Source organism: Cupressus sempervirens, chromosome 8 (assembly GCF_028749045.1).
Source record: "Cupressus sempervirens isolate cs-2001-9-10 chromosome 8, ASM2874904v1, whole genome shotgun sequence".
Classification (NCBI taxonomy): domain Eukaryota; kingdom Viridiplantae; phylum Streptophyta; class Pinopsida; order Cupressales; family Cupressaceae; genus Cupressus; species Cupressus sempervirens.
Genome location: NC_143125.1, coordinates 673,907,596 through 673,924,570, shown reverse-complemented (window position 1 = coordinate 673,924,570; position 16,975 = coordinate 673,907,596).

The window sequence follows — 16,975 nt, the reverse complement described above, 5'->3', positions numbered from 1 at the left end:
TTTTGTTTAATTATTTCAAAATTCTTTTCGACACTGGTCAACTCAAGTCAACCGTGGTTAAATCTGGTCAACTTTTGGTTAAACTTGATCTTTGTGTATGTCAATATGAGCAAATGTGAGTATGAATTCTAGCAACAATTCGATGCAAATTCTCATTCAACCTTTCAAAATGAAGAGATAAGGGTCTCTTAAATAGACTTTCTTGAAATTCAGCAATGGTTGCGATCGATTTCAATCAATGGTTAAGATTAAAGGTGAAGTTCAGTCATAAAGGGAGATTTCCAAATTAAAAGGAGTTAAGAGATTTAATTTGAGTAAAATGGGGAGTTAACTTATTGAATTTGAGTAAAAAAAGGAGTTAACTGATTTAACTCATTTTTGATCAATTGTGAACTGGCAATTTCCCCTTTTGAACTGAAGAGAGATTTTGTTGAGATATTTAATTTAATAAAATGAGATATGGTCTCATAATTACTTTTTCTATTTAATTAAATAATTTTTAATTAATTAGAGACACTTTTTCGTATTTAATTAAATAACTTCATTTAATTAATTAGGAATGGCTTCTCATTTAATTAAATAACTTTGTTTAATTAATTAGAAGTAAGTACTCCATTTAATTAAATAATTTGTTTTAATTATTTAAAAATGCTTTTCGAAACTAGTTAACTCAAGTCAACCATGGTTAAATCTGATCAACTTTTGGTCAAACTTGATCTTTGCGTATGTGAATATGAGCAAATGTGAGTATGAATTCTAGCAACAATTTGATGCAAATTCTCATTCAACCTTTCAAAATGAGGAGATCAGGGTCTCTTAAATAGACTTTCTTGGAATTCATCAGCGGTTGAGATCGATTTCAATCAACGGTTAGGATTAAAGGTGATGTTCGTTCATAAAGGAAGATTTAAAAATTAAAGGGAGTTAACAGATTTAATTTGAGTAAAATAAGGAGTTAACTGATTCAATTTGAGTAGAAATAGGAGTTAATTGATTTAACTCATTTTTGATCAATAGTGAACTCGAAATTTCCCTTTTTGAACTGAAGAGAGATTTTGTTGAGATATTTAATTTAATAAAATGGGATATGCTCTCATAATTACTTTTTCTATTTAATTAAATAATCTTTAATTAAATAGAGACACTTTTCTTATTTAATTAAATAACTTCATTTAATTAATTTGGAATGGCTTCTCATTTAATTAAGTAACTTTGTTTAATTAATTAGAAGTAAGTACTCCATTTAATTAAATAATTTCTTTTAAATATTTCAAAATTATTTTTGAAATTGGTCAACTCAAGTCAATCGTGGTTAAATCTGGTCAACTTTTGGTCAAACTTGATCTTTGCGTATGTGAATATGAGCAAATGTGAGTATGAGTTCTAGCAACATTTCGATGCAAATTCTCATTCAACCTTTCAAAATGAAAAGATGAGGGTCTCTTAAACAGACTTTCCTGGAATTCATCAACAGTTGAGATCGATTTCAATCAATAGTCAGGATTAAAGGTGAAGTTCAGTCATAAAGGGAGATTTCTAAATTAAAGGGAGTTAAAAGATTTAATTTGAGTAAAATAAGGAGTTAACTGATTCAATTTGAGTAGAAAAAAGAGTTAATTGACTTAACTCATTTCTGATCAACAGTGAACTAGAAATTTTCCTTTTTGAACTGAAGAGGGATTTTGTTGAGATATTTAATTTAATAAAATGAGATATGCTCTCATAATTACTTTTTCAATTTAATTAAATAATCTTTAATTAATTAGAGAGACTTTTCTTATTTAATTAAATAACTTCATTTAATTAATTAGGAATGGCTTCTCATTTAATTAAATGACTTTGTTTAATTAATTAGAAGTAAGTACTCGATTTAATTAAATAATTTCGTTTAATTATTTCAAAGAAAAACTCGAAACTAGTCAACTCATGCTAACCGTGGTTAAATCTGGTCAACTTTTGGTCAATCTTAATTTTTTCGTATGTGAATATGAGCAAATGTGAGTATGAATTCCAGCAACAATTCGATGCAAATTCTCATTCAACCTTTCAAAATGAAGAGATGAGGGTCTCTAAAATAGATTTTTCTAAAATTCATCAACGGTTGAGATCGATTTTAATCAACGGTCAGGATTAAAGGTGAAGTTCAGTCATAAAGGGAGATTTCCAAATTAAAGGGAGTTAACAGATTTAATTTAAGTAAAATAAGGAGTTAACTGATTCAATTTGAGTAGAAAAATGAGTTAACTGATTTGTAATGCCCCGCTAAGGAATCCAAAGAATTAACCTAATGTTTGCCAAACAAATTTTTTTTTTAAACATGAAAGTAAAACTATTCATAACATCTGCGGAAGCAATAGTAATATCCAATTGAAAGAAAACATAACATAACAGATTACATTCTTTAAAATTCTTTAACGTTGTATCACATCTAAATTAACTATTTATCTAACAACACATGAAATAACAATGATACATCCAATATTCTTAAACCATATACAAGTGTCCTTTTAGCAATCCCATTTTAGATTGCTCAATCATCCATTGTACATGTTACAAGGTTTGAAAGGCTTAAAAGAATACACATCCGTAGAAATGAAATATATCATCATGCTAACTCTAAGCCATGATGCAGTAACATAAATGAAACCACAAATCATACATGATACATCATCTCAAAAGATATAATCATCCATCATAAAAGATAACCATATACCATAAATATAAATAATTAAGTGCACGGTTCCTCTCAACCATAAATAGCATCATTAGACCATCATGGATTCTAGCCATCCCTCAATGCATAACATTCCAAAGCACTGAAGAGATCATCGGTATTAACATAGTAGGAATGCCACTCCTAAAACATACTACTAACATGCACAGTAAAGCATAGGATACCATCATCTAACATATGCAAATCATCAATATAAGAAACATACCAGTAAATACATCCATCATAAGATATATCATCTATCTTAATGCTCCAAGATCATAATGAAGATAAATACCAACCAAGAAAGCATTAGCCACGGTGTCTCAAACGAATCTCAAATGATAAGAGTGGAAAATACACTACCACCCGACCGCGTGAAACCTAAGTGGTCCACTCCCACCGTGCTAAAGAGATAATCTCAAGTCCCAAGAATATCAAATCACATAGCACAAACACTTTCTAAAATAGAAATCCTAAAAGTATACTAACTCAAAGGTTCCAATCACAAAATCAACATCTAATTCTAGAGGCACAACAATAAGTACACCACCAAAGGTACACAAAATCTATAGAGGAGACTCAGGCTACATACTAGGGAGTGTCATCACATGGCTGCTTGAGTTACCCTAGACTGGTCTCTCATTATACCCCGGACCCTCAAGCGTTGAGTTACCCTGGACTGGTTACTCTGAACCTCGGACCCTTAACGTGGCACATGTGGAAACCAAGAAGCCCTCTCAAGAAGATGAGGCACTTCTCCCATCATTAGTCTATACAAGCACTCAAGGCATGGGTGGTTTAAATATCTCTTACTTATCTTTTTAGTGTCTTTTCCCTCCCATAAATTTTAATTACTAGATTATCACTTATTACATAACTTGCATTAGGTTACCCTGGTACTGACCACTTTGGGCCCCGGACCCCTATGCAAGCCACTCCCATAGTCATGTACCTAGACAACCTCTCCTAAGCACACAAATCCACAGTTGTGTCCCATACCACAACACTCTTAAAGATCAAACTCGGTTCTTTAATAGGCAACCTGACAATAAGATGGTTCTCCCATCCAAGAACACATAAAAGCACCAAAAAATATACCTCATAAATATAATCTCCAACATGAATCACAATATCCATTGGTTCTTTAACAAGCAACCAAAATATATCTCAAAATCATACTGATCGAAGACTCCAAAATGGTTGAGTCAAAACATGTCACAACATGACATCATTAAGAAATAAATCAACATTTCAGTCCCATCATGGCGACTAGAAAATAATCAAGGATAACTGATCGATGACCAAAATAATGGTTAGGTCAAGTGTCTCAAACACAAGAATCTCAACTATAACAATCAGTAATCACATCCAATACATAGAGCATTCCATCAAAAACCATGGTTGCATTTATAAAGATCAAAATTAAGACATCATCATGACATCACAATCATAACCCCTTGAGCCTCTGGTAGACATCCTATAACTGATCAATACTAGTCAACCGAAAACCCAAAACAAGAAGCATATAAAATACACAATGCAAACACATGTTTTAGTTTAATTAAATTACATAGTTGGGATAAATGTGGGGTTTCATTTTTGCCATATATTTCAAGTGAATAAGATTCATCATTTAATCTATAGGTCAACCCATTTATCCCCTCGTTTGAGACATAGAATCAAACCATTGGACGATACAAATCAGCTTTTGAATGTTTAATTAGTAATTGTCTTAGAGCACTTCAAGAATGATCATTTATTTAAAATAATCTTCCCTTGTTTTAAAACAAGATCACCATAAATCTTATTAATAGTTCAATAGTACATAATTTTGTTAGACACTTATGTCAATATCTCATTTCTTTTGAATCGATCTTACGTAAAATCCATTCACCCAAGTTAACTGTTAATTAATTACAATTCTTCCAATATAACTAATCTTAATTAAATTAATTTTAATTATATTAATTAACACTTATGCATAATAAGGAGATTTCAATTTCCATATAAACTTTCGAGTCAATAAGAGTCACCATTGTGTTTTTGCTCCTGTACATTTAATAAGTCATAACATGGCTTGAAAGTAAGTAATAGTATTTGACTATTGATCCAAACCTAACCCAAATCCTTAAATAAAAACTCAATTGAGAACTCACTAAATTTTATCATAATTCAAACCTCTCAATTAACTTATTATTTATAATAATTTAATTAAACACCATTTCAAGTGGTTAATAATAACCCACATTGCTTTAAATAAAGTTTATAACTCTTTAGAGAAAAACTAGTATTTAATACTCCATATTTAGTAATTACAACCTCTAAAGGCAAAACAAATATTATTTAATAATTAATATTTAATATTAATTATTAAATAATAATCATACATTACTATTTTATAAGTTAAAACCTATTACTAGTTGAATAAGAATAATATATTCTAGATAACATATAATAGTTTTAATATCATTTAATATATTACTACAACCCTACAAAATTGTGCAGTTGAGTCTTATCAATCAAGCTTTAGAGACATCTTAAAAAGATACCTCGCATCTACAACAACATACTAATTCATATGCAAAAGCTTCAAAATGAATTTGTTAAGAAAGCTTTAGAGATTTTCTGGTATCTAGAGCTTGAACATTAATTCGGTAGTGCACGTAGAAAATGCCCATCTTCAGTGAGGATGTAGTGCCTGCCCCTAAGTCGTATTTTTAGTTATCTTGCCAAACTCTTTTAGGCAAATTTATGTTGGATGATTAGTATTATTATTTTAGAGATTATCCAATGTTGGTTTACATTCAGTTTATTATATGATGAGATTACTTGCTACTCTATATTTCATGCATGTATGATGATTATTCAATATTTTTAGTTATCGATGACGATTAGTTAGATAGTTTATTATCATACATGCTTTCTTATGGATACTTACCCCATACTGCATGTGTATGGTGTGCGTGTTTGTTTTATTTACGTATGGTGTTTCTGATGTGGTTAAAGAAGGGAGTCGTAGTCACCTGCTAGTCGAGATCTACACGATGCACCACTTCCTGCCATTGTCTATTTAGCTTAGAATATTGTGTTTGTACATGCATGAATTTTATGTAGGTTGTAGGTACTGGGTATCGAATTCCCTGAATTGCCAGGATGAGCATACCCTATCGCATTGTCTCAATGGTAAGAGAGGGGAGACAAACTCTTAAGTCCAAATCCTAAACCCTTTAGCCAATTGTCCTAATTGATAATTAGGACAAGTATCTGAGTTAAGTACCCTCCAAATGCATCAAAGGATGTAATTTCGTGATTATAACCCTTTTTGTTTGATTTAGTATGTATTTTTCTATATAGGGTTTTCGTATGTTGTTATATGAGTCCTTGATGTGTTTTCCATTAATTAAGTCTAATTAAAAAGATTAATTAATGATTTAATTTAATGGAGAATTAATATGATGTCTTTAATATTTAATTAATTGAGAAATTAATTAAATAAAAGAACTAAATTTGGAGATTAAAGTTCAAAGATAAATTTAGAAGAGGATAATATTTATTTAATTTAATAATAATATATTTGGAGTTCATTTTTAAATAAATACTAAATATTATTGTTATTTAAATTAATTAAATATGTTATCGATTAGGTTCTAAAACAAATTTAAAAGTTGAAAGATATTAAATTATTAAAGGATTTTAGATCGCATGATCTAAGCATGAGTTTAAATATGAGAAATAAATTAAAAGATTAAATAATAAAAATTAATAACGTTATTTTAATTTCATAAAGTGCACATGAGATTAAAGTAATAAATTAATTTAAAATAGAAGTCAAGTGGAATATTAAATAAAGTTATTTAATAAATCAACTTAATGTGCATGAAAGATGAATGCAAAATAAAAGAAAAGATAATAAAGGTTAATTTGGGAGTTAACTCAGTTGTGCAAAGAGTCTTCTCGGGTGAACGCACAATTAGTGCCCCGATTTGAGGAGAAAATTGCTTATCACAACTTTGGGAGTTCATTCTTGGGGAATTTTTTTTGAGACAGGAATTTGGAGACAGATTTTGGGAGATGAATTTGGGACATGGATTTTGGAAGCGAATCTTCTCACAATTCTTAGTTGGTTGCGTGTGAGCATCAGGTTCAAGTAGGGTCTTGTGTTTGATCACTGGTTGAATTATGCAATTAGATAATCCTATCCTCTTTGTGATTGTGGAAATTGATTCTCTGGGTTTTCGTTGCATGAATCTTTTGCTCCCTTGTTCTAAATCTATGATGTGTGAATTATATCCCATCTTATATTATGGTTGAAAGAAAATAAATTAATTTGAAAACCTCATCCATAGTTTAAAGAAAATTGCATTTTTTTTTGGGAGATTTTGAGATTTAAAAAAAAATTTAATTTAGAAATTAAAACGGTTAATCGAATCTTCCTATCAGATAACTTGGGAAAGAATTGAGATTGAAAATTGAATATTCTAAGTTGGAAATTTGTATGGTTGTCCGTATTTCTCCTATCAGACTATGGTTACAAATGTTTTTTTTTTTTTAAATAAAAAAATTTAAAATATATATATATATATATATATATATATATATATATATATATATATATATATATATATATATATATATATTGTGAAGGGTCTTATTTTATAAAAAAAAAAAATTTAAAAAAAATTGATTGGGAGGGTGGGGAGCACCAACCCCCCCTACCCCACTTCTTACCTTCCCCGTGGCGTACATTACTCTGCGTACGTAGGCGTATTGCTATATGCAGCAGTAGTAATAACTACTGCCTGCGACAGCAGGCCGTCTGCGGACGTAGAAGGCCGCACGACTTCATTTTAAAGCTGGCGGGCTTTTCAAATATACGTTGGTTGTTTTTATTATAAAAAAATTATTATTATGATTTTTTTAAAATTATTAATTTATTAAAAATAAATTATATTTAATATAAATTGTTCAATGATAATCTATTTAAATTGTATTTAATTTAAATAATTAATTATTAATGTTATTAAATTTAATTTATAATGAATTTAAATTATTAATTATTAATATTGTTAATAAAATTTATTATTACATATTATTAATCAATTAAATAATATTGATATAGTTTTATATTTAATAATTAATTTAATTTAATTTAGTTTAATTAAAGTTAATTAATAAAGGAAGTTGTAAAATGAAGTTTTTAATTTATTTAATTATTATTTAATAAATAAATTATTACCTTTGACTATTTTTGAGAAAATTTACTATAATTAATTAGGGGTAATTGTGCGTACCATTTGGATATAGGAATGGGATAATTTGTAAGGATAAACTATGGGTTCTGTCTTTTTAAAACATACGTTCAACTGGAAATGGAAACCTCACATTAACTCAACAGTATATTATCAATCAAATTGAACTATGAGACTATTACTTGAACACGAACATTGGAAAATTTAAACCTTATTGTTAAACTCAAAACTATGTGTTTTCAAATCAAACCAAATTATGAGATTATGATGTTTTCTTGTACTGTTTATGTTTTGGGGTTGACTTAGCTTTGACCAATTTAGGTTTTTTACCAGAGGCTTGGGAGTTATATGAATGTGATGTTATGATGATTTTTTCTCGATCTTTTCAAACCAACCAAGGTAATGTGATAGTAGGCTCTATGATGGATGTATTTACTGTTTGTTATTGCTTTCCAGTTTCCTTGCGTGAAGCTGAAGTGTATGTATTTGAGATACCTAACTTAACCATTTTTGAGTCTCGATCAGTTATATTTGATAACTATTTTTGAGTCTCGATCAGTTATACTTGGGTTACTTCTGGTTGCTTTGCGAGGATTGAAGTGTATGATTTGTTCTTGATGATGTCATTGTGTGACATGTTTTGACTTGACCATTTCAGAGTCTTCGATCAGTATTGTGATTTATTTTGGGATACTTTTTGGTTGCTCATTAGAGAACCAGTGGATATTGTGATTTATCATTGATACCTTCAGTTGTTGATAGAGAACTGTTGTGATCATATGATTTTTATTTGATGCTTGTCAGTTGCTCATGAGAACTGATGTGATTATTGTGGCTTATCTTTTATGATGTTTTCAGTCGCTTGTATAGGACTGAGGCGATTTTATTTTGATTCTTTGATTTGTGATTTCATGAGCCTAGGGTAGGTTATCTATGTGTAGTGTCGGGAAGTGGCTTGCAATGGGGATCGGGGCCCTAAGAGGCTGCCTGGAGTAACCCATTGTAAGTTGTTTTAATAAGTGAAAATGTTTACACTAAATGGGGATTAAAATGAACCTAATAAGATAATTGTATGTTCTCTCCCATGCCTTGAGTGCTAGTACAGACTAGGATGGGGTAGAGAGAACGCTTGGTTACGACCTTGCATTCCATAGTATGCCTCGTCAGTACGAGAGGATACTAGTGGCCGTAGGGATCAGTAGGGACCCAAGATTCCTAAGGGATTGCTCGAGTAACTTCTACGTGACTTTTGCGATGACACTTTCCCACTTGCATATTAGGTTTCCTATATGTCTTTGTGGTGCCTCTGGGTCTAGATGTCTATCTATATTGGAACCCTTGAGTTAGTATACTTTTAGGATTTCCAGACTTAGAGAGTACTTGTGTTTTGTGTTTTGATACCTTGTTTGGGACTTGAGACTATCTCCTCAGCGTGGTGGGAGTGGACCATTTAGGTTCCACGCGGTCGGGTGATAGTTCTTTTACTCTTACCATTGAGATCCATTTCGTGGTCACCGTGGTTGGAGTTTTCGTGATTGGCATTTACCTTCACTATGTTCTTGGATTATTATGTTAGATGGTTAGATTTTATGATAGATGTTTTATCATTATGGATGTATGGATGTATCATGTATGGTGAATAGTTTTATATATTTTTACTGTACTTTGTATCATGGATTCGTGGAGGTTGATGCATTTCTATTTTGACATATGTATATTCTTTTAAGCCTTTCATACCCTGTGACTTGTACAGTGGATGATTGAGCATTTCGAATTAATTTGCCAAGAGGCATTCGGATAAAATGTATAATATGGACATGGGACTTTTTGATTATTCTTTCATATGTATGTGGTAATTGTTTGACTTAGAATTAATTAAATTTAAACGTGACTCAACGTCTTGGGATCCTTAAGGTGTAACTTGCAAGGTATGGTTATCGATGATTACATGTTATTGCTTCCGCTACTATGTGTTTGATGTGTATGTTGTACATTCTTACTTTAAAAAAAAAAAGAAAAAGAAAAAGTTTAACAAACTTAGTGAAACTTTAGGTTAATTCTTTTGGATCCCTTGGTGGGGCGTTGCAGAGGAGAGCTTCCCACTTTCAAATTGGGAAATTTTCTATTATTAAAAGAGGACAACATGAAACTTACTATATAAAAAAATACTGCAAATGGCTTTTATAGGCCATGAATAATATCAACCCAGGGTTGTGCAAAAAGACCATCTATCTTAACAGCACCACTACATGTTGAATTGTCTTATCATAGTCTTGAGTTGTTTGCATCCTTGCCATGAGACATTATCAATGCCCCTTGTTGATTGTAAAAGGATAAAAGTCCCCATTTGTAGATTTCTCATGATGTATCTCTGCATCACAAGAAGTCTAAGTCATCTTTACCCATTGATTATGACATGCCACAGCTTCAATCTTCATGTTCTGCAATTGAACAGGGACTATGCCTATCGATTTTCTATTTGTTAGCCGTTTGATTACTCATTCTTTCTGTGATCCTCATAATAGTATAGAAGATTGTAAAACCTTAAAAGCTCGGGTAAATGTGATAATAAACTATATTTGAGAATGACATATATAACTAAAGGTAGGACCAAGCATGATGTGTTCGATTGGTGAGATCTATACATAAATCAGAAAACAAACCCTAACTGTATATATATATATATATATGTTTTTATAATAATAAATTATTAACAACCACCCTTAATAATTCTCATAGGTATGAGCCTAAGCTATTATAGCCACTGCCAACAATAGAAAAATAGTCTTACACTGTTGCTATTGCTCAACGATCGATATTGTGGGGATCGGTGACTTCTTTTGTTTCATAAATTATACTGGTTGAAAGTAATGTTGATCAAATCAATTAGTTCCAAATTCATCGCCCACACATAGAGACTGTAATCAATGTACTTCCTTGGAGTATTCGGTATGGCACGCAGTAGAAGTAAGATATATATATATATATATATATAAGGCTCTAACCCAAGGAGAGACGGATACAAGGAGGCCAGTCTTTCCCGATCTCGGGGTACTCTATGAGGGATTATTCAAATGTAACTAAATCATTGTATAATGATTTCACCGCTGACCTAAAAACATAGAAGTCGTGCGGCCGAGAAGGGGTGTTGCATTAACAACATAGCCTGTTGCTCGATCGACATGGAAAAGGTGACAAGGAGAAAGGTGAGGGACACAAGATCGTTCCCTCTCGACTCCTTATATACATGTGTTCTCGAAAATTTAGATGGGAACTTCCTTGATCTATTATCGTCACTCGTAGATCTAATGTATCACTAAGTCCTCGAATTATATAAAACAATGAAGCATATAAACTTCATTAATCTGTCTATTGTTACATCAGTTTTTGCTAAATTTGGAATCGTAAAGCAGTACTGTTGAGTACATCATTTAAAGCAATCACTTAAATTCAATCAAGATGCAATATAGCTACGGGTCTTGACCTTAGATAAAATTTCAATGAGTTGTTGGAAAAAGAACACATTCATCACTTAATTTTCAATTCTATCTTAAATTCTTTCCCGACTTATTTCACCAATTTGAATTCTTCTCATGGAATGATAGATTCATATATATTTGAACTTTCCTATAGCCAACAATGTCATGAAATCTAAGACTCATTCACAAAGAGTTATTCTACCAACACTAACAGACACGAAGAAGGTAGAAGAAGAGAGAGTAATGGAATATGCAGAATGATCTTGGGTACTTAGCTGGACTCTGATGCTAAACCACTATGCCTTCGAAGGCCGTAAGTATATCCCCTCTTTCTTCAACGTTCACAATTCCTTTGACAATCGAACCTCCTTCCAAGTGTCTAGAAGGGCTTGTAGAAGTAGACGAGGATGTTGAAGCATATGAGCTTCTCAAATGCATATAAGCTTGTAGATGCCTATCAAGATGATCGTACACACTAAGAGAGCCTCTATATAAAGGCCTCTAAGATGCATCTAGAGTATCTCTAGAAACAACTAGAAGATAAGCATGACAACCAAGCATGGGTCTTCTCCAACCTTCTAGATGAGTCTTAAGGTTGTAGACACCATGTGCTCAAATCAAATGCTAACTCCTAAGTGTAGACAACTTAGTGCATTCTTAGAGTGCAAACCCCTGTGTTGTCTACATGACAACTCCCGAGAATTAGCAAACTCCTATGTGAGCAAATATTAAAATAATGCACAATAATTAATATAATATTTACTTTACTCTTTCCAATTTTAATTAATTAATTTATTAAATCTCATGCACTAACTTTAATAACTCCACTTTTCAATCTTAATATATTTATATTTTAATCACATGAGATTTAGAATCTTTTAATAATTTTAAAATATATTTTCCACTTTTAAATTTCATTTTCCAAAACTTAATTTGCTAAAATATTTATTAGCTTAATAATAATATTATTTAGTCATTTATTTAAAAATGAACACTAAATATATTATTATTAAAATAAATATTGTCACATTACAAATTTAAACTTTTCACTTTTTATTTTCAAATTTAATTATTTTATTTAATTAATTTTCCAATTAATTAAATAAAATAAATATTAAAATACTATATTAATTTTCCATTTAATTAAACCATTAATTAGGCTTAATTAATAGAAAATGCATCAAAGACTCATAAGGTAAAAATATGAAAATCCATCATAGCCAAAATACATACAAAATCAAACCAAATGTTTAAATCACGAATTACTTCATCTGACGCATTCGGAGGGTACTCAACTCGGGTACTTGTCCTGATTTTTCAATTAGGAAAAATGGCTTAAAGGGTTGGGATTCAGACTTGAGAATTTATCTCCCCTCTCTTATCATTGAGATAGTGTGATAGGGTACGCTCATCCTGGCAATTCAGGGAAGTTGATACCCGGTACCTACAACCTACATAAAAACCATGCATGTACAAGCATAATATATATACTAAGATAAACAGGCAATGGCAGGAAGTGGTGCATCGTGTAGATCCCAACCAACAGGTGACTACAACTGCCTTCCTTAACCACATCAGACATGCCATACAAAAGAAAACATGCACACCATACACATGCAAGTATGGGGTAAGTATCCATAAAAAAACACATATGATAATAAATCATCTTACTAATCACCATTAATAACTACAAACACTAAAAATAATCATCATGCATACATGAAATGTAAAATCTAAGTGATTTCATCACATAATAAACTGAATTTATAGCACAATATCTGATAATCTCATAAGAATGCTGCTAACCAACAACATAAAACTAGCTCTAAAAGACTTCAACAATGATAACAAAATGCGAACTAGGGGCAGGCACTACATCCACCCCCCTTGGGATTAGGCTTACTCCTGGAAGCCTACAAGAATAAGAAACTAAGTTACTCACTTTGCGGGTCCCATTGACCCCTTTCCTCCCTATAGGGAAACATGATTCCACTGAAGATACTATAACGCACTTAGAGCAATATGATTCTGGTTTAATGGTAAACCAAAAACCATATCGATCCAACATTTATCCTTTTAACAACTACTAAAATAGATCCTCTAATACATTATAAACAAGAGCAACTTAATGCTTACAAAGATAATCAAGGGCATACTACCTTACAACATAGATAAAAGATACATGTTTTGCAACTAGAATAAGTTTCAATTTTCCAGTTTTACCCATGTTTAGGTTTAAGTAAAATTTTCAGTTTTGAAAGCTAAGTGTTGAAGTATGAAAAATATGCAAGTAACAGTTTTAAGTTCTGTTTCAGTTCACTTAGTTTCAAGTTTTCAGTTTGAGAGAAATACACATGATAGTTTAAAGTTTTCATTTTGTTCAACTAGTTTTTAACTAGTGGCATTCAAATATACCCAAAGCTCCCAATGTTGAAACTCGGGCTCTGATACCAAATATAATGCCCCGCTAAGGGATCCAATGAATTAACCTAAAGTTTGCCAAACAATTTTTTTTTAAAACATGAAAGTAAAACCATTCATAACATCTGTGGAAGCAATAGTAACATCCAACTAAAAGAAAACATAACATAATAGATTACATTCTTTAAAATCCCTTAACGTTGTATCACATCTAAATTAATTATTTATCTAACAACACATGAAATAACAATGATACATCCAATATTCTTAAACCATATACAAGTGTCCTTTTAGTAATCCCATTTTAGATTGCTCAATCATCCACTGTACATGTTACAAGGTTTGAAAGGCTTAAAAGAATACACATCTGTATAAATAAAATACATCATCATACTAACTCTAATCCATGATGCAATAACATAAATGAAACCACAAATCATATATGGTACATCATCTCAAAAGATATAATCATACATCATAAAAGATAACCATATACCACAAACATAAATAACTAAGTGCACAGTTCCTCCCAACCATAAATAGCATCATTAGACCATCGTGGATCCTAGCCATCCCTCCGTGCATAACATTCCAAAGCACCGAAGAGATCATCAGTATTAACATAGTAGGAATGTCACTCCTAAAACATCCTACTAGCATGCATAGTAAAGAAGAGGATACCATCATCTAACATATGCAAATCATCAATATAAGAAACATACCAGTAAATACATCCATCATAAGGTATATCATCTATCATAATGCTCCAAGATCATAATGAAGATAAATAACAACCAAGAAAGCATCAACCACGGTGTCTCAAACGGATCTCAAATGATAAGAGTGGAAAATACACTACCACCCGACCGCGTGGAACCTAAGTGGTCCATGTCATGCCCAAAAACTTGAAGGCAAAAACACACACACAAATTTTTTTTTTGAATTAATAATTAAACATGCCCTAGGTTTGAAATGATTGATAATAGTTTTAGTAGAGGTTCTTTACTTTACGTCTTAAGGTTATAAACATGAGGGTGATTACATTGTTAAGATTTTGAAACTTTTGTTACTAGATTGATATCAATCTTAAGTTATGCCATTTAAGAATTAAACATATCAAAAGATATTAATAGTGTAAGTTACACTTAACTTTTGACTAAAAGATAAAGGAAACAATCCAACATTTTCTATTGGTTTTAACATATGCTAACGTAATGAAACAGATGATAGTTTCAAAATGAGTTTGCTAAGACCTTAAATGTTTAAAATTTATACTAACTATATTAAAACAGATAACCTAAAACCAACTCACAATTAAACAACATAGTTATCAACTAACTTAATAATTAAATGATTATAAAAATTTCAACGTAATACTAACTTAAAACTTTACTAAATTAAACTAAGTACACTTTAACAAATTAGAATATCATTTTAAAACTAACAATTTAAAATTTAAAAATAATATATAAAAAGAAACTAACTAAACTAACATGCTAAAATAAAATAACTTAAAGATTTAAACTAATTAACTAATTACATTCAGAATTTTGTCAACTAAAAAAAACAATTTTAATGGACTTAAATTAATCTAAAAATCTAATTAACATTTATAAAATAACTAAATTAACTAAATACTAACTAGCTAATCTAATACTAAATTATATTCTAATTCTAACTACAATCAAACTAAAAAAAAAAACAATTAAATCATACACTACTAACTAAGCCTACCTATTGACTAGCATCTAACCACTAACCCTCCTGTCCTAAGACCTAACCTACACCCTAGCCTCTAACATCCACTTGACCACAAGTCAAGTGGATGTGACCCCTCCCTACTCCTCTCCCTAGGCCCCACGCAATCCCAAACCTGCACATCCAAGAGAAGGTACGCAGGGGGAAACAAGGACTAAGGTTTTAAAACAAGCAAAAAAAACTAACTAACAACAAAACCATCCCCAAACTAAACCAACGTCCAATTGCAATGTCATATCATGACATAACACTCTCTCCACTCCACTTGCCACACAGCCCGAGGTAAGGAAAATGCAGCCCAAGAGGGGGCATGTGAACAGAGGTGGGCAAGGAAGGGTTAAGGAAATGAAGGTGGCCATTCAAATTTTCCCTTCACAACATTAATGCCACCTTTCCCACAACTGGCCGCTAGGAATGGAGGAGGGTGGGGATGGGACAAGGTGGCAGGGTGACATCACCCACCCATCCCATCCACTATGACATGAGGCAGACACAAAAAGACCTCTTTAAGGCAAGCTTAAACTGACGTGCAAGGCCAAGGAGGGCAATAAAAACATAAAGTTTTATAGGCGAAGAAAAGATATTCAGAATATTAAAGTTATAAAGGCTTAATAACTTATGCATTGTATTAGATATCATTTATATATATATTGTTTTATTTCTAATTTTAAACACTAATAGATTCTTAGAATATTCTCTGTTGCAAAACAAGGATTATCACATTCTCTCATACAAACTCCAGCATCCTGTAGGTGGATTATTTGATAATTTGTCTACTCTCTCTCTCTCTCTCTTGAAACTCAATGTATATTTTTCTTTTGCAATTATATTACCACAATAGGTGTTTGCATTCTCTAATAAATTTCTAGTTTATCATCTCCATGAACCTCAAATGACCATGCATTTCAATGAAACCACATTACATGAAATAACCATCTACGTATTCATTTAACTATTTAATAAAATTGATGGATCAACATAATGACTAAACTAGTCTTAAGGCAATTGAAAAAATAAGAGATCAAAATGATAATGCTCCATTCCTTTTGAAAGGAGTATCAAAATACACAAAGTTATTTCTCTATCATGTTTCAATTTTAGCTTGGATCTCTTGACATAATTCTTCCTACATGTTCTTGCAAATTTATTTTCAACACAATCAACCATGAACTAAATCATTTCAAACTTGATAAAGACACCATACATTTACATGGATTAGCAACATCTCTCTCTACCGTCCATATGACTAGAGGCATCACCATACATCACAAATTGAATCATGTATAATTGAACATCATTGTTGCATCTTATCTTTGATACACATTCATATGACAACATAGGATATGAAAATTTTA